Source organism: Bos indicus, chromosome 5 (assembly GCF_029378745.1).
Source record: "Bos indicus isolate NIAB-ARS_2022 breed Sahiwal x Tharparkar chromosome 5, NIAB-ARS_B.indTharparkar_mat_pri_1.0, whole genome shotgun sequence".
Classification (NCBI taxonomy): Eukaryota; Metazoa; Chordata; class Mammalia; order Artiodactyla; family Bovidae; genus Bos; species Bos indicus.
The window spans coordinates 48,883,464-48,893,685 of record NC_091764.1 but is presented as its reverse complement, the minus strand read 5'-3'; the positions used below and the strand labels follow the sequence as shown (position 1 = coordinate 48,893,685).

Here is a 10,222-nt window from a genome sequence, read left to right as displayed (position 1 = left end):
GCCTCCTCTCCTTAGTGAAGAGACTAGCCCATGGGCTAAACCTCCTCTCCCTTTTTATCTAAAAGACTAATCAAAATTAATATAAATTACCATTTATGGACAATAATAGAAAAATAATCAAAGTCTAGAGTCTAAGCTAGAAGATGGAAGGAGCCTGGGTCCCTGAGTCACTGTGTGGAGGAAAATTGCCATCCACTAGGTGGGTACCCACCACCAATTAACTTATACAGGTTTCCAGATTTGTCGGTTTATTTGTTACAGCAACTAGTAATACCCTGATTAATGCATCTTTTTTGTACAAACAGTGGGGTGTGTAAACTCAACAATAGTTGCTTTGAAACATTTATTATCCCTGTCTTTGTTTCTCTCTCCCATTCATTCTCTATGTCTCTATCTTTGTCTCAGTTACTTTCCTGTGGAAATCTCACTTGAACATTATTTAGATTTTGGAGGGAGTGGAGAAAGTAAACAAGAAGTCCTATATAAATTTTCACATCCAAACAAACCTTATTTTGGAGTATTGAGACTTGCATAGATTTTGTTCCAGTTATTAATTTTTTACTATTTATTCCCTGTTAGTATGAAAATTCTGCTATGAAGAAGGTGGTGGTTAGGGAAGGATTTGAAATTCCTGGATCTCCATTGGTAATATGATCATAAAAACTCACCTCTAAGCTCCATAGGTGACTGCAGCCATGAAATTAAAAGATGCTTACTCCTTGGAAGAAAAATTATGACCAACCTAGATAGCATATTCAAAAGCAGAGACATTACTTTGCCAACAAAGGTCCATCTAGTCAAGGCTATGGTTTTTCCAGTGGTCATGTATGGATGTGAGAGTTGGACTGTGAAGAAAGCTGAGCGCTGAAGAATTGATGCTTTTGAACTGTGGTGTTGGAGAAGACTCTTGAGAGTCCCTTGGACTGCAAGGAGATCCAATCAGTCCATTCTGAAGGACATCAGCCTTGGGTGTTCTTTGGAGGGAATGATGCTAAAGCTGAAACTCCAGTACTTTGGCCACCTCATGCAAAGAGTTGACTCATTGGAAAAGACCCTGATGCTGGGAGGGATTGGGGGCAGGAGGAGAAGGGGACGACAGAGGATGAGATGACTGGATGGCATCACTGACTCAATGGACGTGAGTTTGAGTGAACTTCGGGAGTTGGTGATGGACAGGGAGGCCTGGCGTGCTGTGATTCATGGGGTCGCAAAGAGTCGGACACTACTGAGTGACTGAACTGAACTGAACTGAACTGAAGCTCCATAGGAAGAGAATTGCCTATAAATTCCAAAGAGGGAATTTCATATAAAAGCTTGCTGCTTCCTGTTTCAATTAACCCCACCTATAAGAATCCTGGCTATTTGGAAAAAAAGATTATAAGATGATCCCACTTGTAGACTAACAACCCAGATTAAAACCATTGGAGTCTCAGGCTTAGTACCACAAGTGAACTACAAGAGTTTCATACTTAGCCTGAATTACATTTATAACTAGAGGAAGAAGCTGCTTTCATAAAAACAAAACAATGGCAGTAACAATAAACCCAGAAGTATCAGGCTTACTTGGAATGTCTTATGTCAGACACTCTGAGAACCATCCTATTGCATTCTCTTCCATCTGTCTAACTTGTTTAGGAATTAACTTGATTGATGGACATGTTTCCTGACATTCACCATAGAAGTTACAAGGAATACCATGTGGTTATGGTAGATTTTTTAAATATATATTTTTATTATGATTATAAAACTAATACATTATTATTATTATTTTTAAAAATCCATAAATATCCCCCAAATGCAACAAATACTATAAAAACATCTGTAACTTTACTACTTACTTAAAACCCTTTTGTATTTGATATCTCCCTGTGGTTCTTTTTTTTTTGAAATCTGTTTCTCTATTATACATCTATCATCTACATACCTACCTATCTATTCAAAATTGGAGTCACAACTTACATATGATTTTTAACCATATTTTCTCATTTAATATGCATGATAAGAATTTTTCCATGTCCCTGAATGGTTGTATAATGTTTCATTATAGATATATTTGTTCTCCAAATATTTTCTGAGCTCCTTCTCTGAACAAGCAAAGATTTGCTGTAATGTATTTAGTCATTTCTGTGTTGTTTGAACATTGTTCAAACTTTTAAAAACATAAGTCAAATCATATCTGTCTGTGCCAAATATGGTTCCCCATTTTGCTAAGAGTAAAAACTTATGTTTTGAGTTCCCTGGTGGTCTAGTGGTTAGGATTTAATGCTTTCACTGCCATGGCCAAGATTCAATCCCTAGTCTGACAACTGAGATCCTACAAGCTGTGTTGCATGGCCAAAGTTTAAAAAAAAAAACACACACAAATTTTTTTTTTTAATTTTTATTATTTTTTAATTTAAATTTATGTATTTTAATTGGAGGCTAATGACTTTACAATATTGTATTGGTTTGGAGAAGGAAATGGCAACCTACTCCAGTACTCTTGCCTGGAGAATCCCAGGGATGGGGGAGCCTGGTGGGCTGCCGTCTATGGGGTTGCGCAGAGTCGGACACGACTGAAGCGACTTAGCAGCAGCAGCATTGTATTGGTTCTGCCACACATCGACATGAATCCGCCACGGGCGTACACGTGTTGCTCATCCTGAACCCCTTAAGAGCTTACATCCTTCTGATGGTCTTTGAGGCCCTTCACCATTGCCCCCAACCCTTACCTCTCTGGCTTCGATTCCTCTCCTGGCCCAGCCACACCAAACACACTGGACTCCCTGCTGTCTTTCTAATTGCCAGACACGCTGTGCTCCTGGGCCTTCGCACTAGCTATTCTCTCTGCCTGGAATGCTCAAGGACCCACGACCCAGATTTCTCACCTCCTTACAATTTTTTGCTCAGGCGTTCCCAGGAAGCAAACTGTTCCTTTTTTTCTTGCCTCTAGCCACGCCTGATCACTCTTGCTCTCTTTTGTCTTTTTTATTTTTCTTCAGTATCTATTATTTTCTCACATAGGATTATACTTTATTTATTAAATTTACCATTTATTATCTTATTCTCCCACAGTAATGTAAATTCCATGAGGGTGGAGTATTTGTCTATTTTGTTCACCAGTATATTGCAGGTGCTCCAAACACTGCTTTGCAGGTAGTTAGTTGCTCATTAAATATTTGTTGCATGAATGTATAAATGTTTTTGCATTTTTAGCTACTTGTGAACAGTGCTATATAGGGTCTAAATCTTTGACTGAATCTCTTGTGATTCTGAGATTTCATGGGGTTACTGAGTCAAAGGAAAAAATTTTAAGGCTTTATGATATATATCATTAAATAGATTTTTAGAAAAGTTCTGATTTATGCTTTTAGCAGCATAAATGTTCATCTCATTACATTAATACATGCAAAAGTTAACCTTTGTTAATCTGAATGCTGAAGAATGCTACTCATTTTAAAATTTTACGTTAAAAACTTTCACAATTATCTGACTACTAGTAAATTTGAAGATTTAAAATTTAGCTTATTAGTTATTGATCACCTGATCACATTCCTTATTGATAGATTGTAGCAAATATTAAGATTTATTTTCATTTTTGTTAGGGATAATTTGTACACACCAAGTGAATATATTTAGGGAAAAAAAATACTCTTAAACCCACCGCCCAGTTTAAGAAGTAGGACATCATCAATTCTTTTGAAATCCCCATGAGTGCCTCCCAGTCCCCTTTCTCAGCATCTTTACAGAGAAACATTGCTTTTTTAATGTGTCCCAAATGGTATATTGTTTAGTTTTGCCTATTTTGAAGATGGAGTCGTACTGCACTTCAACATTGTATTTCTAAAATGTTTGATTTCTACAACTGCAACTCATTTATTTTTACTGCTTTATACTATTCTCTTATGTATATATACCACCATTTATTAATCCAGTGTCTTATCAGTGGGAAGTAGGGTTGTTTCTAACTCTTTGGTATGATAAATGACACTGGTGTAAACATTTTGTTTGTGATTTCTGAGCCATTATATGCAAACTCTCTGTAGGGTATATACTTAGGAGACGAATTTCTGGGTCATCGAGGATGTGGAGGTTCAACTTTTCAAGATAATGTGAAACTTTTCCAGTTTGGTTGTATTAATTTATGTTTTTAATAGCAATAGAGGGCTTCCCTGGTTTCCCAGTGGTAAAGAATCTGCCTGCCAATGCAGGAGACACAGGTTAGATCCCTAGGTCAGAAAGATCCCCTAGAGTAGGAATCGGCAGCCCACTCCAATATTCTTGCCTGGAGAATTCCATGGACAGGGGAGTCTGTCAGACTACAGTCTATGGGGTCACAAAGAGCTGGACAGGACTTACTGACTGAGCATGCATGCACTAGCAGTTGACAATATATTCAGTTCAGTTCAGTCGCTCAGTCGTGTCTGACTCTTTGTGACCCCATGGACTGCAGCATGTCAGGCCTCCCCGTCACCAACTCCCGGAGTTCACCTAAACTCATGTCCATTCAGTTGGTGATGCCATCCAACCATCTCATCCTCTGTCATCCCCTTCTCCTCCTGCCTTCAATATATTACAGACTGTATTTCTTCACATCTTTATAACATGTGACTTGAGACCCAAGGCTGCTGCTGCTGCTGCTAAGTCACTTCAGTCGTGTCCGACTCTGTGTGACCCCATAGACGGCAGCCCACCAGGCTCCCCCGTCCCTGGGATTCTCCAGGCAAGAACACTGGAGTGGAGACCCAAGGCGAACAGTGGGCAATTTGACAGTGCATAGCTAACTTCTAAAATTGACCCTAGGTCTTTCAGAGATTAAAAAAAAATCACTAATAATTGTATGAAAGAAAAATTTCTAGAGTTAATCTCCAGAGCCATTTTCTTGTTATGTTAGCAGAAAGGAAAAGATCAATGGCATTTTTGTCACTATATCTAGAATGATTTAAGAAATCACCTACATGTCAGAGTACCGGCTGGAGCAAGGTACAGCCCTCTCTCAGAGGGATTGTCTCCTGAAGGAACCTATTTTTTTTAATGAATATTTTTTTTTCTGTTGGATATCCAAAGGGGAGTTGGCTGATGGTTATACAGGTCTGGAATTTTAGAAAAAGGGAATGTCATTATTGTTCCTTTTGAACAAATCAATCTAATGAGCATCTATTTTTAGTCTGCTTTATAAAAGACCCTAAGACCTGAGATGTTTGAGAGAAAAGAGAATATTACTCCCATTTCCACTCTGTTTCCTTTTAAGTTAGAAGATTTCAAACTCTCAAAAATAGGATTCATTCACTTTTATTTATTGCGAACAAGTTTTTGTCATTGATGTGTACCTCTGGTGTGTAATCACTAAGCCAAGGTTAGGTTAGGAGAAGGCAATGGCACCCCACTCCAGTACTCTTGCCTGGAAAATCCCATGGACAGAGGAGCCTGGTAGGCTGCAGTCCATGGGGCCGCTAAGAGTTGGACACGACTAAGCGACTTCACTTTTCACTTTTTACTTTCATGCACTGGAGAAGGAAATGGCAACCCACTCCAGTGTTCTTGCCTGGAGAATCCCAGGGATGGGGCAGCCTGGTGAGCTGCCGTCTATGGGGTCACACAGAGTCGGACATGACTGAGGTGACTTAGCAGCAGCAGCAGGTTAGGTGGCCTGGTTGATCCCTAAATACATGGAAAGTCATCATTTTAAGAAATGTTTTCAATAATACTATGTCAGAGTTAAACAACCAGCCCAGAGCTTTCTGTCCATCTTGTGCGAAAACCCATAGGAAATAACATGGAATTGATCCAAGGGGACATGGGAAAGTATTATCATTCAGCTATGGAAGGCCTGGGCTAGACCACTGCAGGCTAAATATGTCTTGACCCCCAGAACCCCTCTCTACCTGATGGAGGAGGCTCCAGCTGGCCTGAAGGAGAGCTATATATGTGGAAGTAGAGATGGGTGACTTGCTTTGCTGACACTCACCTTTGGGCCAAGCTAAGCTCAGTAAGTCCACTGGGCCACAAGACTTCTGGTCTCCAGGAAACTGGCCAAGGGTGGATATGCAGGAGATCAAGAAAAGAGCAGAGGAAAGAATGACCCCATGGACTATGGGGCCAAATCTGAACCTGACCTTTCCCATTGCGCCTCTGAGTGGGTCTTCTCCTCAGCTGTGCTTGTCTGCCAACCCAGATTACACACACAGCATTGACACACGCATACTCCACACTCATATTCTTTTGTCAACCTTTACATCACTCACTTCACCTTTAGCATATGTGGCCTTGTGCTATATTCACTTCAAAAAATAATTTCATTGAAGTGTAATTTGTATACCATGAAAGTTACCCATCTTAACTATATAATTCAATGATCTTTTTTGGGGGGTAAGTTTACTGAATTTTGCAACCATCCCCAAAATCCAGTTTCACAATAGCTCTGTTACCTCAATAAGATCCTTCATGTCCATTGGCAGTCAATCCCTGTTTCCCACCCTCCAGGCCCAGAACCAACTAGTAATATGACTTCTTACAGATTTGCCTTTTCTGGACATTTCATATGAATGGAATCGTGCAAAGTGTGGTCTTTTGTGTTTGACTTCTTTTCAGTTAGTGTGAAGTTCTTCCATGTTGTAGCATGTATCAATTTTTCATTCCTTTTTATTGCTGAGTGGCTGGTGTTCATTGTGTTTAATCACTTGCCAGTTGATGGACATTTGGGCTGCTTCCATTTGGGGGCCGTTATGAATAACCCTGCTGTGAACATTCATGTGTAAGTCTTTGTATAAGCCTAGTTTCCATTTCCCTTGGGTATATACATAAGAGTGGAATTGCCTCATCATATAAGTCTGTGTCTAACTTTTTAAGAAACTGCCAACCTGTTTTCGCATCAGCCGTACCATTTCATGTTTCCTGTGGTTGACTTCTTCTTATGAGCTCTGTTTCTGTTGATAGGCTGTAGCTTCCTGGGGACAGCATTTCCTGCCTGTAGCTCTGGGTAACCGTAATTCTCAGCATAGTCTGTGGTCCTTAATGATGATCTCTGTAATGGGTTGAATGGTGGCTGCAAAGATATATTCACATTGTGATTCTTGGAATCTATGAATATTACCTTATATTGTTGCAGGAAGGCGGACCCCTTCCAGGACCTGAGAGTGGGCTTTTGTCTAAAACTCGGAATTGAATTGTCCAAGGAGACACATATGCAGACAAAGCAAGAGGCTTTATTGGGAAGAGACACCCAGGTGGAGAACAGCAGAACATATGCAGACAAAGCAAGAGGCTTTATTGGGAAGGGGGACCCAGGTGGAGAACAGCAGGCTAAGGGAACCCAGGAGGACTGCTGTGCCACGTGGCCACATGGACAGGCTACAGTCCATGGGGTTGCAGAGTCAAACATGACTGAGTGACTAACACTTTCACATATAAAGAACTATAAAGGCGGAAATTAAAATTTTTTCTTTATTATCCTGGAAAAGCCCTATCACTAACCTAGGATCCTGTCTTGTTCCCAGGAATGATTAATTGCTGTTAGAAGAGCCCCGTTTAAGGGCATGAGCACCCAAGAACAACAGTGATTTAGAAGCAAAGTGAAGGGAATGCTAGCTGCTCCATCTCTTTATTAGAGTGCTTGATGCATTCAGAGCACTTTGGGCTTGAGAGCCAACTCTTAGGAATAAAGGCAGGGCCCAGAGAGGGGCATAAGGAGGTCAACATCTAGCTTAAAATGTGCCATATTGGGGATCTTGGGTGAGAATGGGTACCTAGAGAGTGACAGGGCTGGAGCCTTTTGTTCCCAGGCTATTAGTCTTTAGATGGTCGCCTTTTGTTCTCTGTCCACCCCTCCACCTCTGATTTAAAGTTGACTAATTTTTAAGAAGCGGTGTGGCAATTAAAAATTGATGAATCACTGTAAGCACAGTAGCAAGGCAACTGATGTAGAGACACATGCTTTACCTAGGTAATTCACATGGGCTTCCTGAATGTTGGTGGGACTTAAACATCTAGAAAATTAATTCACGATAGGGATTCATTTATCCTTCTGTTGATAAAACTAGTTCTGTGAACTACAAACTTAAATTTAAAGTTTAAAAGTACTTACAGTAATGGAAGTGTCTTTTAATACTGCTTTAAATGAGTAAAGCCAGAATGCTCAATTCATTCTGGAATACATCATGGGAAAATAAGCAAATTATCTAAAACCAGCCGATTTACAATTTAAATTGGAAGTTCTTTGTGTTGTGAGCTATAAGTTTCAGTTTTCCTTGGATTACCTACAAAGAGATAGGATAACATTAAAAATTCTGAAGGAAAAAAGGGTGTGGTAGAGAAACCCCCTCCGGAGACTTCAATCTATTCTAGGGTTTTGCTCCCCCTGAGGATGAGATGGCTGGATGGCATCACTGACTCGATGGACATGAGTCTCAGTGAACTCTGGGAGTTGGTGATGGACAGGGAGGCCTGGCATGCTGCGATTCATGGGGTCGAAAAGAGTCGGACACGACTGAGCGACTGATCTGATCTGATCTGAAGTGTGCTGTATGGAATTTTATTCCTGGGAAATGCTTTAGGGCAGAAATATCTCTGATTAAATAAGTTTGGGGACTGCCACAGATTAGTCCCCTCTTGAAGGTATACAAGGCTCATTAGTACAATCTCTGAGCAGTGCTATCATAAAGATAACTCCCTAATTTTCTGTAACTCTCCATCTCTTGGGCTTCCCAGGTGGCGCTAGTGGTAAGAAAAAAACCCACCTGCCAATGCAGGAGATGCAGGAGACACGGGTTTGATCCCTGGGTCAGGAAGATCCTCTGTGTGTGAAATGACAACCGACTCCAGTATTTTTGTCTGGAAAATTCCATGGACAGAGGAGCCTGGCAGGCTACAGTCCATGGGGTCACAAAGGGTCAGAAACAACTGAGAGTGTGCATACACACGCGCACACACACACACACTCCATCTCTTAGACTTATTTGACCCCAGAATCCTGTTTTCATGTAAATCTTATTAACATCTTGAGCAATCAGTGTTCTCCAGGACGCAATTTTGGAATCCCCTCCACTAGGATTATTATTATTGCTTCTGAATTATTTTATGATCTTCAGCAACCCCTAGCCTCAGTTTCTCCTTTGAACTGATAACCCCTCACAGACATGCTGTGAACCAAAAATTCCACAGAAAGGTGCCCTAGAAACCTTGGCATGCGATTTCTGTGTTGGACTAAGTTCACTCACCGAAAAGCCACCCTGTCAGTTCTCCTGTTACCCCATTCTGCCAGGACTCCCAGTAATGCCCCTCTGTGCAATGTCCGTCTCGAGTTGGCACCCACATAAAAGCGTGGACACACGGCAAAGCCAGGAAGGCTACAACTTGCTTAAATTTCAACCTGATGGTCCATTTCAAAGGTCATTCTTTTTTCTTCTAAAGGCGCAGCCGTGGCAGTAATTTCCTTTGGAGCATTTTTAGCCACTTACATCGAGACGAGTTGTCATGGAATAACCTGTGTTCACATCCTCCTTTCAAGGGCGGCTTAAATGTGGAGCCAGGATGGCTGTAGCCTTAAGGCTCACCTCGGCTGGTTACTCTGAAGCTGCCTTCTCAGTCTGGTTTTGGTTTAGAAACAAGGTAGTACGTAATCCAAATAAACAAGCCAGGGCAGAAGATCCAAATGACTGAAAAGCAAAACAGCTTTAAAACTCCACTTGGATCCTTGAGGTTCAGTGCTTGTGACACAAGCCAAAGACTCATTATTCACCAACGTGCCCCGTGGACCCGGTGCCTGTGGCTGCTTTGCCTCCTCAGGGCCAGTGTTTGTTACTTCCCAAAGTGCGTTATATTTTAGGTTTAAATGCAAACTCTGAGTAAATATTCATCTTTACAAAGTAAGAAAAAGATCACAGATTTGCTTTTTAGTTTTGGGGTGTTTCTTGGAAGTGAGGAGAGACTAATTTGGACTGTGAGGACATTTGTCTTCGGAGTTTCTGGAGAGTGTCATAAGGCTTTTCATTGAATCAAGCTTCCATGGGTGGAGATGAACTTGATTTTTATCGTAAGACTTAAGATCTCAACTCCAGCCAGTTTTCTGCCTTCCTGTCTCCTAATAAAGAACATCAGTTAGAAGTTAGAAAAACCCAAGATTATCTTTTTGGTTAAAATGGATTATTCACAGAATTCTGAAATTCAGCTTTTCCTTGTGAGCTGTAAACTTAAAGCTGTAAATTCCTTCTCAAGCAGGAACTGAGGAACTTGACTGGATTGAAGC

At 40.8% G+C, this 10,222-nt stretch overlaps 1 long non-coding RNA gene across 1 annotated transcript; it reads right to left on the bottom strand.

Annotated features, from left to right (window-relative positions):
• Window positions 1-5,255: 5,255 nt before the first annotated feature.
• LOC139183130 (uncharacterized) lies at window positions 5,256-9,651 on the bottom strand. Its single transcript, XR_011566613.1, has 3 exons — window positions 9,195-9,651; window positions 8,715-8,842; window positions 5,256-8,234 (listed from the first exon to the last, which is right to left on the bottom strand). It is a non-coding gene; the product is annotated as an uncharacterized lncRNA (long non-coding RNA).
• Between the last annotated feature and the right edge of the window lie 571 nt (window positions 9,652-10,222).